This window comes from Schistocerca serialis, chromosome 1 (genome assembly GCF_023864345.2).
Source record: "Schistocerca serialis cubense isolate TAMUIC-IGC-003099 chromosome 1, iqSchSeri2.2, whole genome shotgun sequence".
In the NCBI taxonomy this organism is placed as follows: domain Eukaryota; kingdom Metazoa; phylum Arthropoda; class Insecta; order Orthoptera; family Acrididae; genus Schistocerca; species Schistocerca serialis.
In genome coordinates, this window is record NC_064638.1 from 306,137,215 (window position 1) to 306,161,704 (window position 24,490).

Consider the following 24,490-nt stretch of genomic DNA (forward strand, 5'->3'; position numbering starts at 1 on the left):
ATGGTTCAAATGGCTCTGAGCGCTATGGGACTTAACTTGTGAGGTCATCAGTCCCCTAGAACTTAGAACTACTTAAACCTAACTAACCTAAGGACAGCACACACATCCATGTCCGAGGCAGGATTCGAACCTGCGACCGTAGCGGTCGCGCAGTTCCAGACTGTAGCGCCTAGAACCGATCGACCAGCCCGGCCGGCAAAGTTGAAGGATATTTGCTATTGTGATCCACCGACAACGCCTGACAACATTCGTCACGCATTGTCAATGCATGTGCGATCATTACGGAAGGCGAACTACTCGCTGTTGAGAGGAATGTTGTTACACGTATTGCCAAATGCATTGAGGTTGACGGACATCATTTTGAGCATTTATTGCATTAATGTGGTATTTACAGGTAATCACGCTGTAACAGTATGCGTTCTCAGAAATGATAAGTTCACAAAGGTACATGTATCACATTGGAACAACAGAAATAAAATGTTCAAATGTACCTACGTTCTGTATTTTAATTTAAAAAACCTACCTGTTACCAACTGTTCGTTTAAAATTGTGAGCCATATGTTTATGATTATTACAGCGCCATCTATCACAAATCGAAAAAAGTGGTCAAACTAAAACATTCATATTTCTTTACATACTGCACGAATATGTAATAAAAAATGGGGGTTCCTATTTTAAAAAACGCAGTTGATAACCGTTTGACCTATGGTAGCACCATGTAGCGGGCCAACCATAGCGCCATCTGGTTTCTCCCTTCGAGCTAGACAAGTTTCGATCTTTGTAGTTTTTTCGTTTGACGCTTCTTTCGTGAGATATTTGGCCAGGTCACGATCAATGGACCATCCTGTATAATGAGTTCTGACTACCCTCACACAAGAATTATCTCAAGAATGCTGTTCGATTTGACAGCGTCAGCATATATCAAGTAAATATTTATGGGGACAGCACTGTACAACGAAAGAAGAAAGCATGAATCACCTCAGTGTAGTGTATTACTCTACAGATACCGACCGGGTGGTTATAATTAAAGTGTAGCTACTCACAGAAGTCCAGTGTGGGCTGTGTGTATCGTATGACATCGAAACTTTGTAGATATAGCAATAGAATAATGAGGATCAAATTTATGCTAGAAAAAAAAGTTCCAATTTTGGCCACCAGACGCAAATATGGCGCTGTATACCGTTTGAATGGCAGTATGACACCCACGCTGTCATTTGCCAAGCCATAACGTGAATGAATAATTTGGCTATCGAGAAGAGAGTCGTTATGCTGTTAGTGAAGCTGTTTTAGGCGAATGGCAGTTATTACAGAGTTTCATTGAGAGAGTGTCGCTGACTGAAAGGTCTGAGGAGAGGCCTGATGCCATTAAGTGGTTTAAAACAGATGATAATGAAATTCGAAAACACAGGTGAGCTAGGTGTGGCAGCTGGAAGAGGAGTGTGTTCTATCCTGGTAGAGGTTACTGACGAGGTTGTTGTTGCTGTTACTGACCACGTGGCATGTGCCTCATGTAGCGCTAGTGCTCGTGCAGTGTCGCGAGAATTGTCCAGCCAGCCGCTGTGGTCGAGCGGTTCTAGGCGCTTCGGTCCGGAACCAGGCGGCTGCTACGGTCTCAGGTTCGAATCCTGTCTCGGGCATGGATGTGTGTGATGTCCGTAGGTTTATTAGGTATAAGTAGTTCTAAGTCTAGGGGACTGATGTCTTCGGATATTACATCCCATAGTGCTTAGAGCTATTTGAACCATTTGAGAATTGTCCATTCCACAGTCAACATTACGGAAAATTTTTCGGCCTATTTTACACTGCTGCCGATACAAAATCCAAACGGTGCAACAACTGAAACCTCATGATTCATAGCAACGTTCTGAGATTGTGCTTCGGTTTCTTGCACGGATCGAAGTTGATGACACATGGCCTGGCAATATTCTATTAAGTGACAACGCACATTTTACACTACGGTGTATACGCAGGATTAACGGATTTGGGGTACCGTTAAACCCCTTATTGTGTACGAAGAGCCATTGCACGCGACATGTGTCGCTCGCCCAGTAAAAGATCTGCTTAAACCTTCCACTATCGCGTTATTTCCAGAGGTTTCCCAGATGCATGGCCTGCAATATCACAACATCTGAATCCGTCTGACGTTAAGCCCTGGGAATATCTGAAAGAACGAGTTTATCATGGACACGCTCGGTTTCTACCTGATCTGTCGGCCAGTGTGCAGCAACACATTGCTCAGATTCCACCAGAACTGCTGTGAGGAAACGTTGATCACTTCGTTTAACGGATGCAGCATCGCGTCGACGTCTCCAGTGCTCATAGTGAAAGAACTGTGTAAGCGGCGGATGATAATAAAGAGTATGGCTTTCTCACTTGTTTGACCTTTTCTGTCCGTGGTGGCCGTGCGGTTCTAGGCGATTCAGTCCGGAACCGCGGGACTGCTACGGTCGCAGGTTCGAATCCTGCCTCGGGCATGGATGTGTGTGATGTCCTTAGGTTAGTTAGGTTTAAGTGGTTCTAAGTTCTAGGGGACTGATGACCTCAGATGTTAAGTCCCATAGAGCTCAGAGCCATTTTTTTTTGTCCACGTCCCGTTCGTAATCCATTACACATGGAAACATTTGCAAACGTCTTTCTTGCATTCACAGCTCCAGATTTGCATCTTTTGGCCAAAACTGGAACTAATTTTTTTCCTGAGTAAATCGGCTTCGCATTAACGCATTAGAATATCTACCATGTTTAGTTGCCTTGCAATAATGACAGCTCACACTGGATCTCTGTGAGTAGCTGCACAGCCGTTTGAAAACATGTTTACTGGGTGGGTATGCAGAAGGGTAGTCACAGTGGCGGGCGCTTAAATTGGAACGGGTGTCGTTTGACGTCTATCCTAGCTCTCTGACCTGGTTCGAGCTTCATTCATGTGTCTGTCAGTGTTAGAGCAACATGATTGAGGAGGAGGAGGTGTATAGTTTTTGACATCCCATAGACAACGAGGTAATTAAAGACGGAGCACAAGAATGGATCATGGAAGGATTGGGAAGGAAATCGGCCGAGCCCTTTCAAAGGCACCGTCCCGGCATTTGGCTTAAGCGATTTAGGACGGATGGATAGGTGGCAAGTTGGTATGGGACCAAACTGCTGAGGTCGTTGGTAAGGACAGCGCACACGCCCATGACCACGGGAGGACTCGAACCTCCGACGGGGGTGGTGGTGGGGGGTGGGGTGGGGGGGGGGGGGGAAGCCACGTGAACCGTGGCAAGGCGACTCAAACCGCTCAGCTACCCCGCGTGGCGATTTATGGAAATCACGGAAAACATAAATCAGTGTGGCGGGACGCGGGTCTGAACCGTCACCGTCCCGAATGCGAGTCCATTGTGCAACCGACACGTGTGAGTACACGTTTGCAGAACACGCTGACATGATCCTTGTGTATGGCGAAGATCACGGTAATGGAAGAGCTGCTCGTCGCCTGTATAAAAATTGTTATCCACAACGTCCGACTCCATCGTACATATTTCTCGCCACGATTACGCAGCGGCTTCGGGAAAGGGGTACTTTCACCGTCATCAGGCGTGACTGTGGCGCTCCAAGGAAACGCCGCTCACCAAAACTGGAAGACGCCGTATTGCATCACTTTGAAGAGAGAACCCGTCAACGAGTACACGATCAATTACGCGTGCAATGGATGTTGCTCCCAGCACTGTCTGGTATGTTCTGCATGACCAACAGCTACATCCACACTACCTTTAAAATATATAGTTAGTAATGGCAGTCGATTCTGCTGCACGCGTTGAGTTCTGTACGCAGTTTCTGCGCCGCTGCATCATCGAGCCCCTAGAATTTACACAGCGCATTATCTTTACAGATGAATCTTAATTTACTATTGTTCTCAATCCTCGAAACAGCCATCTCTGGGCAGAAGAAAACTCTCATGCCACGCATGTACAAGGATTTCAACACACATTTGGTATCTGTGTGTGTGTGGGCAGGTAATCTGAATGATCATGTTATTGGACCGCACATACTTCCACCCAAGCTCACGGGTTCCTACTGAGTGACCTTCCTATAACAAGCATTGTTGGATGCTGTGCCATTCAATGTCCGTTTAGACATGTAGTTTCAGCACGACGGGCCATCCGTTCAATTCTTACGTTAGGTTTGGAAAAATCTGAACCAATAATTCGGACACAGATGGTGAGGCCGAGGGGTCCGATTGCATGGCCTTCACTATCATCGGATTTGATTCCATCGCACTTTTTCCTCCAGGGTCAAATGATGAGTTTAATTTTGTGAGGCTACTGTAGAGACAGAAGAAGAACAGTTGGCAAGAGTTGTGTTCGTTGCAGCACGGATTGCAGAGTCACCAAGTGTGATAGAGTGTGTGTACCACAGCATCATTCGTAGGTGCAATTTATTCACCAAACATAGTGATCGCCACATCGAATTGTACTGGTAGTGGATCTAAATGTTAGCCTTTCTTTGAAGAGGACACATTGTTTCCTTTTTATTTCTTTGTTTATTGATGAGTGGAATTGTAAAACAAGTGATGTACTGGGTCACTTGTAAAAGTGATCGCGTTACCAACATGCTTTCAAATGGTTGTATCGGGGGAAAGAATACGTTTCCGGACATGGGTTTCAATTAAAAATATCTACTCAATTCCCTCTACAAGTCCTAGAAGTTTGTAAATGGAATTTTAGAGCACCCTGTACAACGCGATAGTGGTTGTTTTTATACAGACCGAACGTGAATCCACTAACAAAATTTCGGAGATTGTTTAGGGATATTTTCTTACCTTTAGTTGAAAGGGGCCTGTGGTTTCCACTGGTTCGTTACACAGTAATTGTTTTTGGTTTCTCGCCCCCTTTCCGTTTGTATGAAGGGACTTAAAAACGTTAAGTTACACATTATTATGGCAAGCCAAGTAGCACAGATACATCACACAATTTTTCGACGCAGTCAACTAGACTCTGTAAACAACGATCAGAACATTCTACCAGTCGTTCAATTCCTCGACTATAGAGATCCGTTACTCGGTCACAGAAATATTTGAGAACCGCAATGTGAATGTCGACATCGTTGGGACATCTCTTTTCCCCAGACATTCTTTCACCTTGCCGAAAAGGTGGAAATCGGATCTACACACATCTGTGCGGCCTTGGTAAAATTGTTGACACCATTTCACTACGGCTGGATGCGATATTGCAAAAAAAAAAAAAAAAAAAAAAAAAAAAAAAAAAAAAAAAAAAAAAAAAAAAAAAAAAAAACTTAACTTCTGAGGTCATCAGTCCCCTAGAACTTAGAACTACTTAAACCTAACTAAACTAAGGACATCACACACATCCATGCTCGAGGCAGGATTCGAACCTGCGACCGTAGCGGTCGCGCGGATCCAGGCTGTAGCGCCTAGAACAGCTCGGACACTCCGGCCGGCTGCGATATTGCACTTCATCCATATAACGCCAGAGATCGAGGAGAATCTACGCGCAGTTTAGACGTTTCGCTCACAAGAATCGTACTGTCATGTGGACTTCAAATTTGGAGTGCGTTTCCATCGCCTGTTATCTATACCGCGGCGGGATGGACTCCCTTCAACAAGGAGCCTCTGTTGTTGTACAGTAACCTTAGCGTGGAACGACTTGTAACTTCTTTCTGAAGTTCCTGCGTATCTGCATTGCACTGAAAACGTCTGAATGGCAGTGCAGATGCCGACGGTAAGCGCTGCTTGTCTTGTTTCAAACAAGCTTTTCCCATTGAGTCACGGCAATTTGACGACAGTAATGCCCATTTTCTGCTCGCCCTCAAGCTTGCATTCACTGCTACTCGAGTCTTCTCACGGTCATACCTCCAGCCTCCAGCGGTATTAATTGTCCCTTAACACTGGTCAAGGAGATCAGAATATAGGGAGACATCCCTACGACGAAAAAGTTAAGCTTCCCACCGCCGTATTGGTGAGGCATAGTGAAGTGTTCGTGTTTCAGTGCTGCTCTTCGACCTCCCTTCATCCAACTATGTTTTGCCGAGATGGACGTCATGCCCGACGAATGAGTATTGGCGCTAAAAAATTAAATTTTCAATTGTCTGATGATGAGTATTCACCCATGAAAGTTATTGTTGTTGTTGTTGTTGTTGTTGGTATTGTGGTCGTCAGTCCAAAGACTGGTTTGGGTACCTCTCCATGCTGCCGTACCCTGTGCAGGCTTCATCTCCGAATAGCTACTGCAACTTAATCCTTCTGAATCGGATTACTGTATTCATCTCTTGATCTCCGTCTCAGAATGCGTCCTATCAACCGATCCCTTCTTTCGGTCAAGTTTTGTGACAAATTTCTTTTCTTCCCAGTTCTATTCAATACCTCCAAATTAGTTCCGCGATCTACCCACCTAATCTTCAGCCTTCTTCTGTAGCACCACATTTCAAAAACTTCTATTCTGTTACTGTTTAAATTGCTTTCACCCATGTTACTTCCATGCATGGCTACACTCCAGACAAATACCTTCAGAAAATGCTTTCTAAGAGTTACACTTGGATTCAATGTTAACAAATTTCTCTTCTTCCTCTCTACTTCGGCCATCATCTATTATTTTGTTGCCCAAATAGCAAAAGTCATCTACTACTTCTTGTTTCTCGTTTCCAAATCTAGTCCCTCGGCATCACCTGATTAATTCGAGTACATTCCAATTTTTTGTTTTGCCTTTGTTGATGTTCATCTTAGATTCTCCTTTCGAGGCACTATGAGTTTCGTTCAATTGCTCTTCCAAATCTTTTGCTGCCTCTGAAAGAATTACAATGTCTTCCGCAGACCTATAAATTTTATTTCTTCTACGTGAACTTTAATTCTTACTCTAAATTTTTCTTTGATTTCCTTTACTGCCTGCGTAATGTACTCATTGAATAACATCGGGATAGGCTACAACACTGTCTAAATCTCTTCTAACCACTGCTTCCCTTTCATTCTCCTCGACTCTTAACTGCCGCCTGTTTTCTGTGTAAGTTGTAAATAGCCTTTCGCTTCCTCTGTTTTACTCTTACTACCTTCAGAATTCTATATAGAATATTCCAGTCAACGCTGCCAAAATTCTGTCCATGTTTGCAAATGCCATAAATGCAATTTTGCACTTTCTCAAGTTATCGTCTGATAGAAGTCGTTGGGTCAGTATTGCCTTCTGTGTTCCTAAATTTCTTCGGATTGCAAACTGAACTTCCCCGAGACTTCTACCAGTTTCTCCATTCTTCTGTAAAGAATTCGCGTTAGTATTTGGCAACTATGACTTATTAAACTGCTAGTTAGGTATCATTCACACCTGTTAGCACCTGCTTCCTTTTGAATTGGTTTTCTTACATTCTTCTTGTAGTTTGAGGTTTATATATTGTTTCGAACTATATACTAGAACTGACTGTCATTTCAACACATTAACGCTAAGATGGTATGTTTCACACAGGGATTTAGAGAAACAAACTTATAAGACTCATAAGATTCACGAGATGGCTCACAGCTTGAACTGGCGTTTGTGCTCTGCATAGATAACGCCATCTCCTCTCTATTCTTACAGTATCTTCTTGGCAGTGATACACATAAATATTGATAGGTTAAGGTGATGGAGAGTTGGTCGAGTATGGGCTCACTCAATGTAATGGAAGAGCGGCTAGGCGACGTTATGACGAGCTACTCTCGCTGCATCGTGGGGGGTGGCGCAATGGCTAGTACACTGGACTCGCATTCGGGAGGACGACGGTTCAAACTCGCGTCCGATCATCCAGATTAGGTTTTCCGTGATTTCCCTAAATTGCTCAAGGCAAATGCCGGAATGGTTTATTTGAAATGGTACGGCCGATTTCTTTTCCTATTCTTGACAAATCTGAGCTTGTGCTCCGACTCTAATGACTTCGATGTCGACGAGACCTTAAACCCAACCTCCCTTCCTTTGCTCTCGCTGCGACGTCAATCATATCACAGTGCTTTTTCATCTATACATAGGCTCCTAAGAGAAACCAGGTACTCCTATTTCTTGGATTGTTTGGTTTGATGGATTCATATCACAGGATTTGCCATTATAGTATAGGAATTTTCACAAATGCAGCAGTAATTCTGTTAAGAAATAGTATAAATCGTGATAAACATAGAAATGAGCCACGGGAGACCATGGATCTCTTATTTACAAAATTATCTCAGAAAATATCCCTGAACGAACCCATAAATCCTGTCGGTGGAATTCATGTTCATCTTGCCAAATAAAAGTGTATGATATACCGCGAAAATATTTAAATCCTAATTCTCCTTCTTGTCATCCAACCTTCGTTTAGCAGCGGTGCACTTTTAGAGTTCAGTCAGATTCTCTTAAAATTCCCTGATGTGGGTACTGGGATGAATACTACAAAACGTCCAATGTCTGGTCCCTGACCCATACCTGTTTGATACATTTTGTCACCTTCGACGTCCACAGTGGACTCTCCAGCTGTAGGCTTTCTTTCCTCTCCTTGATTATTGATAAGTGCTACAAGGGAGTATTTCGCACCACTGGTTTTTTCCTTAGGTGTTCTGGAGTGACGGACACTCTTCTCGTTGTCGTTCAAAATGGTTCAAATGGCTCTGAGCACTATGGGACTTAACTTCTGAGGTCATCAGTCCCCTAGAACTTAGAACTACTTAAACCTAACTAACCTAAGGACATCACACACATCCATGCCCGTGGCAGGATTCGAACCTACGACCGTAGCGGTCGCGCGGTTCCAGACTGTGGCGCCTAGAACCGCTCGGCCACTCGTTGTCGTACTTCGGTTAAGGGGTCCACAGTTCTTGGGAGAATGGGGCTAAAGTGCTGAGACAGACAATAAGGTACAATATTTATAATTGAAAAGGAAGATCAAGTGAGATCACTTGGTGTTAAGAAGGATGGCAGAAAAGCCTGTAGCTTATCATCACTGTTATTCAATTTATTCATAGAAGAAACAATGAAGACAGGGAAAGAAAATTTGTAGAGAAGACTAAATGTGCAAGGGGAGCAGATACCAAAGCTAAGGTTTGCAGACGAGGTGATGTTGCTGGTCAGATGTATTAGCACCCTGCCGGCTCGTGGCCCATCCGAATAGTCTGCACGCGGCTGCGGTGTGCGAGAGAGAGCGCCAATACAATTCGTGTACTTCGGCGGAAATTGCCGGAGATGAACGATGCTGTCTCGCGTAATGACACAGCTGAGTGAGCGCTGTCCGCGGCTCCATAGACGTCACGCAGTCACGCTCACTTGCACGCAGGCTGCGAATTCGCTTCCCTTACCGCTACACCTTCTTCTTTCAGGACAGTGCAGACAACATTATCAAATGTAACGAGTACTGTTCGTTCATTTGCTCGATTTACTCACGAGGGCCGAAAGTGTATATGGACTGGAGATTTTGGTCAGTTATAAACGAAGTTGACAGTTAAAATGAATTGTCATGTTGCTCAACGTAAATATTGTTCATTCGTTCCTTCCAAAATATATCTCACTCTTAGTGCAAACTGAGTTGCAGACTAAATGCTATCATTATCCTGTTAGCTACTGATACAGGAAAATTTCTGGGTCCAAAGCTAGATTATGACCTTCAGTATCATACGACATTAAAGTACCACTTCAATTTTTGTTACACATAAATCTACTCAGTCACTGTGGCAATACTTTCTGAAGTTCACTTTCTGTATTTCATACATTCTCTAGAAGCCACAGCCTAGTGAATGGCGGAGGACGCCGTGTGCCACTACTGACATTTCTTCCAGATCCTACTTACAAATGGAACGAGGGAAAAACGAGTGTCTATATGCCTCCGTACAAGTCCTAATATCTCTTATCATGTCCTTGTGGTCCTTTACTGTAAGCTTCTGTAAAATTGTTCACATCGATCCGTATTTATAGTTTTCTTGAGCGCTACAAGGGGACCACGTCCTAACCACTCAAAACACCATCCATACCGTTAAAGGTGTCTGTCACAGAAACATTTCATGAAAGTATTATTTTGAATAATTAACATGGCTTCACCACGTCCAGATGATGTTATTCGTGGTATTTTCTTATCAGAGAGCCATGTCTGGCTGAACGGTTGCATTTGGAACCGCCTTTATTGGTTTTGTTTCCTTCTGTCTCGTATCAGCATCCTATGTTAGCTTTTACCCATAACCTAACCACAGTTAGCTTTGTGATGCATGAATGTGTGGTGAATTGGGAGTTCATGTGTGGTCGTAGAATCAGTGTAGCTTTTTTGGCTCTTGTTGTAGCAGCGTGGGAAAATCTGTTGAGTTCTGACTTTCAAACATGGCCTTTGGTATAATCTGACCGGAGACAGTTTTTCCTATTCTTTTTTATAAGTATGTCTTGCGTTTGGTCAGTCACACCAAGGCACGGAAGGTCGAATTTTCTATTGAACTCTTGTTCGAAATTTTGTTCGATAAATTTTGGGAGGCTGAGTAATCGGCACTGACATTTCTAGCTTCCACCCGGTTGGGCAAAAGGTTTTTGCTGCGGCCTCGCTGTCTTGTGACGACTGGGTGACGGCCACATTCACCATGGGAGGTTGTACCAAAGCACAGCTTCTGGTATGTTTTAGAAACTAGCTGGTAGCACTAAGTCAGGGTCTGACGATGTGGCGAGTAACACTTGCTGCCTCCTAGTGCAATTAGGGCAAAATGTTGTTGGGAATTTGGTTAATCGTTTCCGTAATGCAGGTAACCCGTGAAGTAATTAAATTCTATTATCGAGGGAGTTATGTAGCTAAATTGTGGTCTACATGTTATTCTGAGCGGAATGATTGCTCACAAGCCCGGTTTGACCCCAACCGCACGCAATTCGGACGTATTATTGGTGAACTTTTCTTCTAGTTTTTTCGTCCACTGCCAGTGCAAGAATTTTTAATGTATTCAGAAGTGCAGCTGCGTCCTATCTCTCCGACGGCACGATACTTCCCTGACAGAATAATGTCCACAGTATTCATTAAGAAATCGAACTCCGTAAGAGAACTTGGTTGTTAAATAAATGGTAAGCCTCGTGAACAGAACACCTCTATGTGAAAAATATTCTCTTCATGGAGTTCGATTCACTACTTTTTACGCCTAAATGTATTCCACCGCTCCTTTCCACCTCGCGTGATTGATATGGAAAGGTGTTCTCGCTCCAGAAATGTCTTTTTGAATTATCAATGAATTAAATTCCCTGATCAGTCGTACAGAAGTTAGTTAGTCAGTTTCCACTGCGGATTTTCAGACAAATAGTATGGTCATATATCATTATGTTCTCTTACCAACTTCAGATGACCTTGCACTCACTAGAATTGACCAATAGAGAGGCATTACCTGCTCTCTGTATGAAGCACACTAGCTCCACCATTTGATATGGCGAAAGGTATATCCTACATTATAATACTGCTAATGTTCAGAATTAAAGTCAAATCGAATGAATCAATCAGTAATATCACGTGTGGGCATCTCTTAACTGTAGATCCACCTATTGCGTATTTATCTGTTTGCCGCTGCTCGTGATGGCAGCTAAAGGTCTGCAGGCATTCGCCAAACCCAAACGCTTCCCTCATATTGCCCTAGAGTATAGCGTGATTCATCGCTCCAGATCACTCGTTTCCTGTCATCCACTGTCCACAGGCGCCGCTCTTTTCAACCTCACATGTCCTATAGCACACACTACACAAACGTGTGGCTCGACCATCATACCTCATTATTTTTAGCTCACTACGCACAACCATTGTGCTAGCGGGATTGCAGGTAGCAGTCACAGCTCCCAAGTCATTCTTTCCGCCAGTCTCCTCCGATGTTTTACAACCAGCTTCAGCAATGTTCGACGGTCCCTGTCGGCGAGTTTGAGGTCTGCCAAGTCCTTGTTTAGCAGTGGCTGTTCCTTTCCGTTTTCACTTCACACTCATATCGCCAAAAGTCGACTTGGGAACTGTTAGTAGGATTGAAATGTCTGATGGATTTGTTACTCAGGTGAGTTCCTCTTCCAGTCGTGAAAGATGTCCAAAAGCAGCGATTGTCTGTAAGACTCCTTATGAGCTCGAATATGGCTAATTTTACCTTCGTGGTCTTCTCGCGAGATGTACGTGGGAGGTTCAGAAATGGTTCAAATGGCTCTAAGCACTATGGGACTTAACATCTGAGGTCATCAGTCCCCTAGACTTAGAACTACTTAAACTTAACTAACCATGCCCGAGGCAGGATTCGAACCTGCGATCGTAGCAGCAGCGCGGTTCCCGACTGAAGCGCCTAGAACCGCTCGGCCTACGAGGGAGGAAGCCTTGTATTTCTTCCATGGAAGTACACTCCCGGAAGCATACCGTAGAGTATACGGTGGTACAGAACGCCCCTCTAGTCACTGGTGCTGGCTGAGCACCACAGTGATATTTTTGCGCTTAGTAAACTAACCTGTCACGAGACAAGCTGCTCTTTTTCACCACGTTCGACGCCTCTGATAGCTATTGAGGGTAATTTCAGGACTGTGCAGTATCGTAACAGGATCTCCCACCTTTTCCTTTTAGCACTGTTATCAATAATTCAGCGATAGGTGTACGTGAACTGTAATTTACGATCACACTGCAGCCATATCGTGAACACCCTCGTCCAGGAGCCAGATATCAATCGAACGTAATGGGCTGCGGTATCTACTGATATGAGGGCGGTTGCATATGGGAGCAGTTGAAACATGCAGAGCGTCGTCGCAAGAACTCTCTTCACACACCACGTAACCTTGGAGGGTCGCCATCGTAGAGCAGACAGGTAGAGCAACACTGTCCCGATCAGCTTGTGGGCTGCATGTTAAGAAGCAGTTAAGTACGGGGTCAAGAAACATGTTGTTCAATTTTACCCAGCAGCAGATTTTTATTTCACGATCGTGGACCTAAGAACGGACTACGTTTTCTATAGCAATTTTCTTTTCATATCACATTAAAGTTGATATTCTCTGTTTCAGCAATCTTATTCTTTCATCCCTGCTCCCCTTGAACCTATCCTCACATGTTCGCAATATTTGCAGGTGGTGCAGAGTTTATTTTGAGAATTTTTATGTTGGATACGCCTTGTTTATGCCTTAAAATTGTGTATGAAATACAATGTTAGCTTCTTGAAGTTGTTTTGAATTTTAAACTGAATCCATTGTCCATGGCTGAATGAATTCTATTTTTTGCAGGTCGCCAACGCTTGAACAATATTGATAATAATTTGCAAGGTATGTATTGTAATTATTCACGCCGATGACGGAGGTATGTATATTTTATACAGCTAGCACTCAAGAAATGACAAATTTCTTGTATCATGACACGATTCCTTACGATCTTCGGTTTACACTGTAAAATACGTTCAGGTCAAATCAGCAGGTTTGAAATATACATTTGGTTCCCAGTATTTGATGGCATGACATACATCGCACGTCTTTGCGTCTGACGTGAGCAAAGCTGAGCAACTGATCAGCAAGGCTTTGTGCACAGAATCGGCATGTACGTTTGATCAGGGAAAACTTCTAAACAGGTTTATAGTAATTAATGCAGGAACAGTTACTAGTATTACGTCTAAACGAGATATTAGACTCGAAAATGCACATCGATAAATCCTTATTGATTCTATCACCAATGCAAGTGGTTTTCCTTTCCGCTACGTACTTTTTGACGGATTTATTTCGATTAGGTCACGTCAAAATTTTTATTTTTAACTAATCAATAGTTTTCTATTGCATAGTACGGATGCAGGCGTTGCTAATAACCCAATAGAGACGCTAAGTAGTTAAAAATTAATTCTTCCTGAATATACATTGGTGTCCAAAATTAAAGCAACAAACCACTATCTTCCCGACCTGTGTCTAATTAATGATATAATCATACAAGCTGTTAACAGGAGTGAGTACGATCGTGTTCTGCACGCAAGATGGCATTCGGGTCAACAGACAACCACAAAACGATGACGTCAGGGCATCTGTCAAGCAGGATAATGTTTGCAAGGTAGTCCCACATACACAGTCGCTGTGAATACAGCCACAAACGGTACAGCATAGCACAGAGATGCCTACCAGTCTCTCTGCGTTGGAAGGCCACAGGAAGAATAGACACAGGACAGTCGCAGACTGACGTGTTCCGATGGCTTAACGTGAAACGGGACCCAAGCATTGTGGAAGGAGACCAATATCGAGAAGGATCCCTGATGGCGTGGCCAGGTGTTATGTTGACCTCTCGAGCACTTCTGCATGAAACTGCATGGGCGAATAGGGTAGGGGGTAACTGTTGTCAGGTGTGGTGACCAGATTGTGGAACCTCATGTGCGGTTGTTGCGACGTGCTGTGGACACAGACTTCGTATTGATGGACGATAATGCTTGACCTTATAGAGGACGGGTGGTGGATATTTTCTTGGAAACGAATGATGTTGCACGCATGGCGTAGCCTGCTCGCTCTTCCGATTTGAATACCATAGAGCATGTCTGGGATGCACTGGGGAGACGGGTTGCATAACAACATCCACTAACTGTTCCCTAAGACTTACAAACAGTTCTGCAGGAAGAATGGGCGCTGTTGCTTCGACATAAGATTGATGACATCATTCACAGGATGGCCAATCATTGTCAAACCTGTGTTGCTGCCAGAGGTGGTTACACCTCATACTGAGCACGTTAACCAGTTGTCGACGTGTGCGCAAATCCGTCACGTTGGAAATGCGAAGAACATTTTTTTCTACTGTTATGCATGTTGCAGTTGTTTATACTCTATATTCTTTAAATTGTTTCTACTTTAGTATCACCTGTTTATACTGTTTTTTGGCGAAATAAAAGCAAACTTGAAACATTTCCGTTTGTTGCTATAATTTTGGACACGAGTGTAATACGGACTAGCTCTTCACCTCCGTATACTCCACTTCACCCGTCAGTTAAAGTCAACAGATGTACTCATTTTGTTCCTGGAATCCATGAGAAATTTGGCTGTAAACGCTATCAATCAACTCTCACACAAATTTTATAAGCTATGACTGTGTCAACTCTTTAGTCATTTTACGTAGCCCATAGTGCTTGTCTAGTAGTTGTCTTGAAGAGCTGTTCAATCCTACTACATTCTAAGGCAGCCGGAGTCCAACAAGTATTACGAGCTATAGTAAATGACAAAAGACTCGATAACGGTATAACCAATAGACAAAATATGTGTAATCATTGATTGATAACCTTTATAGACAACTTTAATGAGCTCACGGATGCTCCCCGGGAGCAACATGACAAATATGAGCGAACTGGAGAAACGTCTCGTTTTATTTACAGACTTTTGATCCATCAAAGCCTCCACAAATCGAGTCACAACTACAGTAACATCACGCCCTGCGAACACGCTCCATCTGTATTTATGAGTCAAATCATCGCGGAATCTTTTGTCCACCACTCCTCAAAATTGTATATTCTCGTCTATTCCGCCAAATAACAGTACTGACAACTGTGGATAGCGATTATAAACTTAATGAATTTAATTGCTAAAACCTTGGTAGTAGAGGAAGCAGTAGTAGTAGTAGTAGGTACGTAAAGCGATAGATACGATAAATATAACTGATATAGTTACATAAGACGTTTTTGGTCAATTTGTTAAATATCTAAGTCTGTCCACAGTACCTGAAGAGTTACAGTTCCTTCTATCTACGATTGCATAGGAATTAACCAGCGAATATAAAGAGAAAGTGGGTGTAAGTTACTCGATGTGACAACAAAATCAATGATGGCATTGGAAATAGTATTATTAATTTTTTCCTTGGCAGTAACATCTGTTCTTCCTTGAAGCTGGATTATCCTAAAATAGAGGTGGCTATATTCTAAATAACCGCTGTATTAATTGCAGACACCGTATTTTCCTTACAGCACTTACGCGCTGACGAACAACTATTTCTTTCAGTCCTTCCTGTATGGGACTGAGAGTCATCTAATGTGTTGACTAAAATAATATGCTGATGGATAAAAAATGCAAACTGCAAAGAAACCATTAAGAGGACACGCAGTGTTATGGCAATATGACAAGCAAATAACGAAAGTTTCCGAGTAATATGTCTAAGTTACTGCTGCAAAATATTCATTTTATCGAGTTGCTATTAGCTGAAACAAGAACTTCTGGACAGCAAGACTCTGAGTCAAAGGTGCTAATGTGTTGTAGAAGAAACAAATGTTTCTCGCTGCTGCGCGAACAGATATTCTCTGGTGCGTCCGAGTGAAGCACAGTACAGAAGGGACACGTGCCCTGAAAAATTAAAAAGTATAATTTATTATCAAACATATTGCTAAAAGTTTGGAATTTAGAAACAGAGATTTAATATAGATTGTTTGAATAATCTGAGATCACCCTTCATGGAAAAAAATATTCTCAATGCGCAAGGTAATTACATCGGAATGAGATTTCTTAACGCAACTGTAGAATCATTCTAAGGTAGATACATAGTTATGAATTGCAGTGCGTCTTTCGCGTAGTAGTTATAGGCTGTCGACTGTAGACTTAACAAATAAGGGAAATGTAGGTGATGAATAGAACAGCATTATGATTGGGCCAACAGCTGTAACACTGCGGACATGTCAGTTCACAACGACCCTCGGAGCTCTGCAACTTGACGCTCTTGCAGCCCACAGCAGATCAGCTGGGCGCGGCCTGGTGCAGTATGTGGTGTGAGAGGGGACGGCCACTGACAGAAGTCACCAATTATAATGTAAGATAAGACGAGGACACACAGGCCAACATGTTTGCATTCCATTTTATTTTGTGAATGCTGCAATTGTGTTGTTAGATTTCTTAGTGTTTTGACCTCATGAGCTAAGTTTTGCAACCTCATGATGAGAGCATTGTCACTCGAAACGTGTTCTTGAATTGCATGTAGGGCAAAAATTTCTGATGAATGCAACAAGTTATTACTGTTAGAAACAGAATAGCCAACAAAATACAGCTATAAAAAGGTGTCAAGCTTATGTTCCGCTTAACTAGCGAAAATGCACTGCTCGCCACTGAAGTCGCAACACGAGGAAAGGTAACAAATAACGTGATTTACACTCGTGCTTGTAAACTAAACAGCAGGAAGAATGCATGATAAAATTTTTTGTTGATTTGGGGTATTCAGTCTGCGAGATTTAATACACGGGGCTGACACCTCTGGCAAGAACAATGACTAACGCTTCCGGCCATCGCCACGAACTGATCTTACTTGTTGTTCCAAAAAGGTGTGGTCAACCTTTCAGGAAACATTGTTCACATTTGGACAAATAAAATGCCTTACGTGGACATGGATTCAGAAACGCTTAATTTTAGTGTGAGGGTTCATTTTCTACATCTCTTTATAATCACGTTAATTATGGGAAACATACAGAGAGAGAACGTATCAGCATCACACGAAAGGTTTTTTTTTACATGAAATGTTGAATATTAGCTTCGTTGTGTTTGGTTAGAACGCACTCTAAATTGCAGTTCTTAGGTTCAGAGCCATCGTTTGTTATTCACATTGAGCGAAGATACTGTTGACATGTGACTCATTTCATCACTCGTGTTTGCATGCAACTAACTTCATTTTTCTATCACCATCACACACATAGCATCAACTGATTGGTGTTCATCACGGACTTGGTTTCTGGTACAAAGCATTGGAGATGTACTCAAATGCGGAGTTGTTAGACACCCATTTGCTGCACGAATTGAAAGATGGTAATTGCCGTGGCGCTCATCGCTTATACCGGGGGAGATTTGTAGAACGACGATTCCCTTAATGGAGAACGTTTGAAGTAGTTAATTGTCGTCTTACAAGGCATGGACGTTTAAGCCCACTACTCGCGACTGGGTGGTAAGTAGAAGGACGAGAACGCCTCAGCTGGAAAAAGAACTTCATGTACTTGATGACAGTACCATTGTCAGTGTAAGACCATTAGCTACAGCAAGTAATGCGGATCACAAGACTGTCTGGAGAGTGCTACCTGAGAACCTGCTGTATCCATACCATGCACGGTAAATGCACAGACACCGGGCGAACATTCAGCGTTCGCTCTTATAAACGACCTTTTCTTTACTCACATTTCTTTCCCTCCCGGAAAGGAGAAGGCGTGCCCTTATAGAACTTTCGAGCCGTGCCAGTCTAACTGGCAGTGGGGCAACTGGACCCCAATTCAGAATAATAACTTGTCTCATGGCACGTTATTTTTGAACTTGCGCAGTTGCACAACGATGCAGTTGCGGCAGCAAGAGCTGCACGTGGGCTAAGGGAACGATATTGTTTAGTCGTCAGCGGTTCAATTTTGTACTTGTCTATTGCAAAAAACTTCGCGAAGCTTCAAAGAAAAAAATGGTTCAAATGGCTCTGAGCACTATGGGACTTAACTTCTGAGGTCATCAGTCCCCTAGAACTTAGAACTACGTAAATCTAACTAATCTAAGGACATCACACACATCCATGCCCGAGGCAGGATTCGAACCTGCGACCGTAGCGGTCGCGCTGTTTCAGACTGTAGCGCCTAGAACCGCTCGGCCACCCGGGCCGGCAGAACTTCAAAGAAATTGTGAAATCAATAGTGTCATGTTTCGAATTAAACTGTGAAAACAATATTTCCGTAGAAACACATTGTTGTGATAATATTTGTTAAATAAATAAACATTTGTGAAGCAAATGATGCGAGTTGTGTATGTACAGAATGATTATAATCAAACTTCTACTACTTGAGCCAGTGTTGACGGAAATCTATTTACCATATGGGTATCCAACTTTATAAGAGTGGTGTTCAGACTGTTTGCTGCAGGACTGTGTTGTTAGAAGTGTTAGTATCATGACTTGCCCCTAACGCCGGTACAAGTACGGCGACATACACTGGAAGCACAAGCATCAGTGTGCAACACAGCTATAGACAGTAAATGTGGGTCTGGATAAGGTGAGCAGGACTTTACTCGTAAAACTGTTTTCTCAAAACAACAGCAATAGTGCTGCTGCACTTCGCAAGTATCGGCGCATTAAAGGAATACGGAAAGGTCCTCTTTCTACACCGAAGTTGGAGACCTTGATTCGGAAGTTCGAATTGGCTGGAGATTTAGGAATTGCTTTTGGGAGAGGTCGACGATCAATTGAGCCACAAACAGTTGAAGTTACTGTTGCCATAGCTGAGATTGCTGCACGTAGTGTGCGATCTGCAAGCAGTGCACGAGCTGTGTCACGAGAGCTAAAAGTGCGGCGAGCAGTTTTGAAATGGTGCAAACTTTACACTACTCACAAATTTTTGCCACTTGATGCAGGCGTTCGAGCAGATTTTCCTCTTACGTATCTTGCGAGGGCTGAAGTTGACGGCATGTTGCCTTGGAACATTTTGTGGAGCGATGAAGCACACTTTACGCTCACTGGAATACTGAACACTCACAACTGTCGCATTTGGGGATCGTTACCGCCAACGAACGTTCCGGCACTGTTCACAATTGGTCCATTTTTCTTTGAGGAACTCAGACCCTAAGGGCGAACGACACACAGCGTGAGTGGCGAACGTTATTGTGATCTGCTTCGCCAACACGCGATCCCTGCCCTATGGATGACACTGATATTAGTAAGGAAGATGCCAAAATGCGCTATGACCCTGACCTTCGAATACAGCTAAAGGAGAATGAAATTCAAGGCATTTATTTGAGTTACGTCTCTAATTTGCCGCTCAGCAGTTGTCTATGAGAACGGCTGGCGCGCGACGTCTGTTTGCGGCTGCACCAAGGTCTGTGGCTGCTCTCACCAGTTCTGAAACCTTCCTACACTTTTTGACTGTAGCTTTTCCGGTAAAACTCTTCACATGAAGTACTATTGTATCTTTACGTATGCGAGTAAGATTTAGTGCTTGCCCACGCGCCAGACAAAGACAGTGATTCACAGCGAGCACACCAGTATAGGAGAATACTTCGAATGCATAGACTTCTCGTGAAACGTATTAAATTCGTCACTCTGCGCCCTGACTGACGAATGTACAGCTATCTGAGACACGTTGGCACATTCACTAACGTGTACATCCTGGGACACACAGAGACAGATTTTATCCTCAGTCGCAGAGGACACAACCCTGACTACCATTCGCCTCTCCCCCCAGAGCAAGACAAGGCCCCACACTAAGAGCTACAGGATCGAATTTACTTTCACGGTCCAATGACAGCTCTTGTCTCTGAAATCAGTAACTCCTTCCTACATCACGCCAACCTATCGGCGTCCGCGTTATTTAGCTGTATCGTGGACAATTTCCACCTCACCTGCTAGTTTTTCGATCGGCCGATGGCCGAGTGGCATTTTCAAATTGAAGACAGGCTCATTGGTCCTCTTTGTCTATCCTTGTCGTCCAGGCACCCTTTCTGTCGCTGCCTCACTCCACTATTGCATCAGCCCGAACAGTCACATCGCTCTAAGCGGGACGCTGGACTGCCTGTTGTGCCGTGATTCGTACAGGCATGCTCGGCTATACCTGCTCGGGCTATGCAGAAAAACTTCTCGTATCATTTCAAAACTTTCAGCTGTATTCTGAGCTGCTTCTTACCTTATCATACATTACTGAAGATCAGCAATGCCATCCTCGTTGTCACTACGTAAATAATTCTCTCATTTCGTTCCCGTCATGAAATATGCGAATTGATTATATTATTATTAATTATACAAGCCTCCATTAAAAACCGACATCTTCCAGATGGAGTTCCACCACACATTGCTTGTGGCATCACTTGTTTATCCCGAACACATTTGGAGAAAACTGAATTGTAAGATGGCAAGAACTATGCCCCTTACATGAAGTCATTAAAGATCACCTAACTCACGTTGAGCGAACAGTAGGGCTGAACAAAAATGACTGACAAGGCACAATGCATCTTGTAGAGGGTATAGTATGGATGTATTGGAATAATTAATGTCAGGTGATGGTTTTAAAGTAATTCACACGACATGAAAACTTTGTGGTAACACGTCGATTTACTGGAGGCTAGTTTACCCCAGGGAAGTACTCAAAATTGACCGTGGCCGCTGGGGGAGCGGCTAAGGGAAGCGACAATAGGCAGCTTAGGGCGGCTCAAGCTCTGAGAAAGCAGTAACGGGGCATGGCCTCCAGCCGCCTTAAGATGAGTGACAGTGAGTGGCTGGTTGACCCCGACTCCATGCTTGTGTACCGGGAAACAGACGGAGAACTTGTACGCCTGTTGATAAATGTCCGTTTTCTCGTTTTCTGTGAAACATGCGAGGAAGCTGCGCAGAGGTCAAAATATGCGTGTTTGTGACTATAGCAACTTCACACTGAATTCATGATCTGCAGAGTCTGAAGCAAATCAGGTGAAGAGCGACAGAATGACATACGCTGGCCTCCGATGGGAATGTAGGACCAAGGAATTTGAAGTACTCTCCTGGGAGTCAGAATTCCGGAAAACTTGGTGTTGTGCAGACGCTAACCTTGATGGGTTGCCTGGGAGGAACTAAATAACAGAAGTTGAGAGGAAGGGAAATTTTGTGGGAATTTGTTCACTTCCCAGAGCAGGCATTGGTTGGCACTGGGAAGCGATGCATAATTAACGCGACTTGCGCTGCAATTGGCGTAAGTGATTTTGCTGGAGGGGAAACCTAGGCGAAGAGTGGACTGTAAGAAGTCTCCATAGAGGTCTTCCATTCCCAGCTTGCCTAGAGTACAGACGTGACGTTCTTCAATCAGCTTACCTGAGAGAGAGTGAGCATCTCTGCAGTTTAGGACTTAGCAAACGGAACGATTGAGTTTGGAGATAGAAAGTTTTTGTTCAGCTATGTACAGAGCAAGATAGCTAGGAGTGAATAGACGAGCGCAGCCTTGCAGCACCACGAGGTCGGCCGACGTCCAAACAACGACACCGCTCCACCACGCTGAATTCGGTGATATTGTGTCCGCTTCGACCACTGATTAATTTGCTGGATCACATCGGCAAAGTTTCCACGAGGGTTTCATGGGCTGTGTATTGTATAATTCTTCTCGCACTTCGCATTACGCCTGGGTCAGTCGATAGGAATTACTTTTGAGTTATCGCGCTTTACTCCATGCAAACGCAATTTATTACCACTGCCTGATAGGAGAGTCTTGTAATGTGATGATTGAAGGTTGGGAGTTAAAATAAATTTGTGCTAATCGACTGCATCTGTTTTCAATCAAGTAGTTGAAATCCCAAGCCACTTTCTTGATTCATTTTATGTTCAACATTTGAATCTGGTGTTCAATAGCTGAATATAACATCAATGTGCACCCCTTTTTAATTAAAAGGAATCAATTCTGAGTAAATTAATGTCAACGCTGCCACTGCAGTTCAAACAGGTGTCACAGGGCCACATTACTTTTTTGCGTTATCCGATATTTCGGCAGTTTTGAACTCTCTGTTGATCTGTTAGTCAATTAGTTGGGGTGAACACACGCCAAAACCAGCTAAGTGATAGGTGGGGTGTTACAGAATCATTGACCGATTGTTTCAAACTGCGCGGCCATCGAGATCATTAGACTTGCTGTCGTGTGATTTGAGGCTGTGGGGTTACCTGAAGGGCAGGGTTTATCAACGGAACGCTAATACACGTTGAAGGTTGAAGATGAACATAGGGAGGGAAACGGACAAAATCTCACGTGAGACGCTTCGGCAGCAGTTGAGCGATCTGCAGTGCGGCTCCAGGCTGTCATGGATGCAGATGGTCGTCACATTGAGCAACGTTTGTAACCTGAAAAATCTAAGGAATGTTAACCCTCTCACGTAGAAGTTAAAATGTGTTTCTCTGTAGGGTTCATTCGTTATTTCTTCTCAGCATGTTGTTACAAATGTTTCCACAAAGTTTCATTGTCTCACGGTGAATCATTTTTATGGGGCCCTTTCAAGTACTGGAGTTTAATTAGGACCAAACTCTACTTATAACCAAAAGTAGCTCTTCCAATAATGTTGGTATTTTGTTTTCAAGAAAGTATAGATAACGGGAACTTGCAAGACGATGCGATAACGCTACAGGGAAACTGTATCAAACCACTTCACATAGTTACAGAGAAGCGTTTTTTGAAAGAGTGTATCGGTAATGACAAGTTAGTTTTCTTCGTACCACCGCTGGGTGTTATGAATGTTATTTGTACCGTTGTGAGTGAAAGTGGCCTCCTTAACAAACAGTACTGATGGAATTACATGGCGATCTTCAACCAGCCAACTAGGAAATTTGAAACGTCTACCTTTATTTTCTCCTCAGATGTGTTGCATCCTCTGTAAAGGATATGAATAGAGACCGTCTATAAGTAATATGTGCTATGTTGTTGTATATGGAGCACGTGTACGGGCAGAAATACTGCGTATGATTGCTGAAGGACTACGTTCCACAAGCTGAACGTCTTCTACATTTTGTGCATGCTGTTCACTTGCGCGCTCAGATGAGATACGACTGCTGAGCACTGCTTCAGTGGAAACACAAGTAAGCACAAGTAAACACTCTTGAATCTGGTACCCCATGGTTAGAAAATCGTCTACCGTAGTCTCTACAAGCAGCAGACTCAGCATTTATTAACACAGGATCCAGTCACATTAATGTGATCACCGCCTATGTTCGACATCAAGGTGTAATAACCACACACAGACATTAGGTGGCAGTGCCAGCAGTAGAGGGTATGCAAAGCGTGTCGGAGAATGCGGAAAACCGTGCAGTCATTATCGTAAATGGAAAGGGAGAGATTTATCTGACATTATCACTGGCTTTCGGACCAAGGGCGGAACAATTACGGAAAAGGCAAAGTTTTTAAACAGTTCGCGTGCCTCCATGGTTAAAGAGTACCGTCCATACCAAAGTGGCGCCATCCAAAATTGGTGCCGATCAACAATGGTGCAAAAAATGGTTCAAATGGCTCTGAGCACTATGGGACTCAACATCTTAGATCGTAAGTCCCCTAGAACTTAGAACTACTTAAACCTAACTAACCTAAGGACATCACACACACCCATGCCCGAGGCAGGATTCGAACCTGCGACCGTAGCAGTGCTGCGGTTCCGGACTGCAAACAATGGTGCACCAGGGGCCATAGGTGCCAGGGGTGAACGAGAGCTACGGAGGCGTGTACAGGCAAATAGACGTGCAACAGTTGAACAACTGATCCCCCAGACGAGCCACGGGGCTACGACGTGTCCTCAACGCCCGTTTAGCAAACGTTGCTGCGTGTGGGCGTCTGAAGCAGGCACCTGGTTCATGCACCCATGCTGCTTGCTATTCATTGAAGGAGAAGACAGAATTTACCCGCCGGTACCAAAACTGGAAGTCCACTAAGTGACGACAGGTAGCCTTTTCAGATGAGTCACTTTTTATCTCCACTGGGTCTGTATGGCGTATAGTGTGAAACGTCTGAAAGCAAGCACTCTGCAACAATCGTCAGAGGAGTCCAAGCCGGGGAAATGTTTTCGTGGCATTCTCTCGGTGATATTGTCATTTCGGATCAACAGCGGATCAACAGAAGTATGCATCTATCCTTGGGGACCATGTCTACACCTACATGCTGTTTGCTTTTCCTACGAACGAT

General features: G+C 43.6%; 1 long non-coding RNA gene across 1 annotated transcript in view; it reads left to right on the forward strand.

Annotated features, from left to right (window-relative positions):
- Nucleotides 1–24,490, forward strand: part of LOC126457324 (uncharacterized) — a 559,529-nt gene that overhangs the window by 211,324 nt on the left and 323,715 nt on the right. The window contains exon 2 of the long non-coding RNA XR_007585456.1: nt 13,158–13,196. This is a non-coding gene — a long non-coding RNA (uncharacterized LOC126457324). The remainder of the gene's footprint in view (nt 1–13,157; nt 13,197–24,490) is intronic.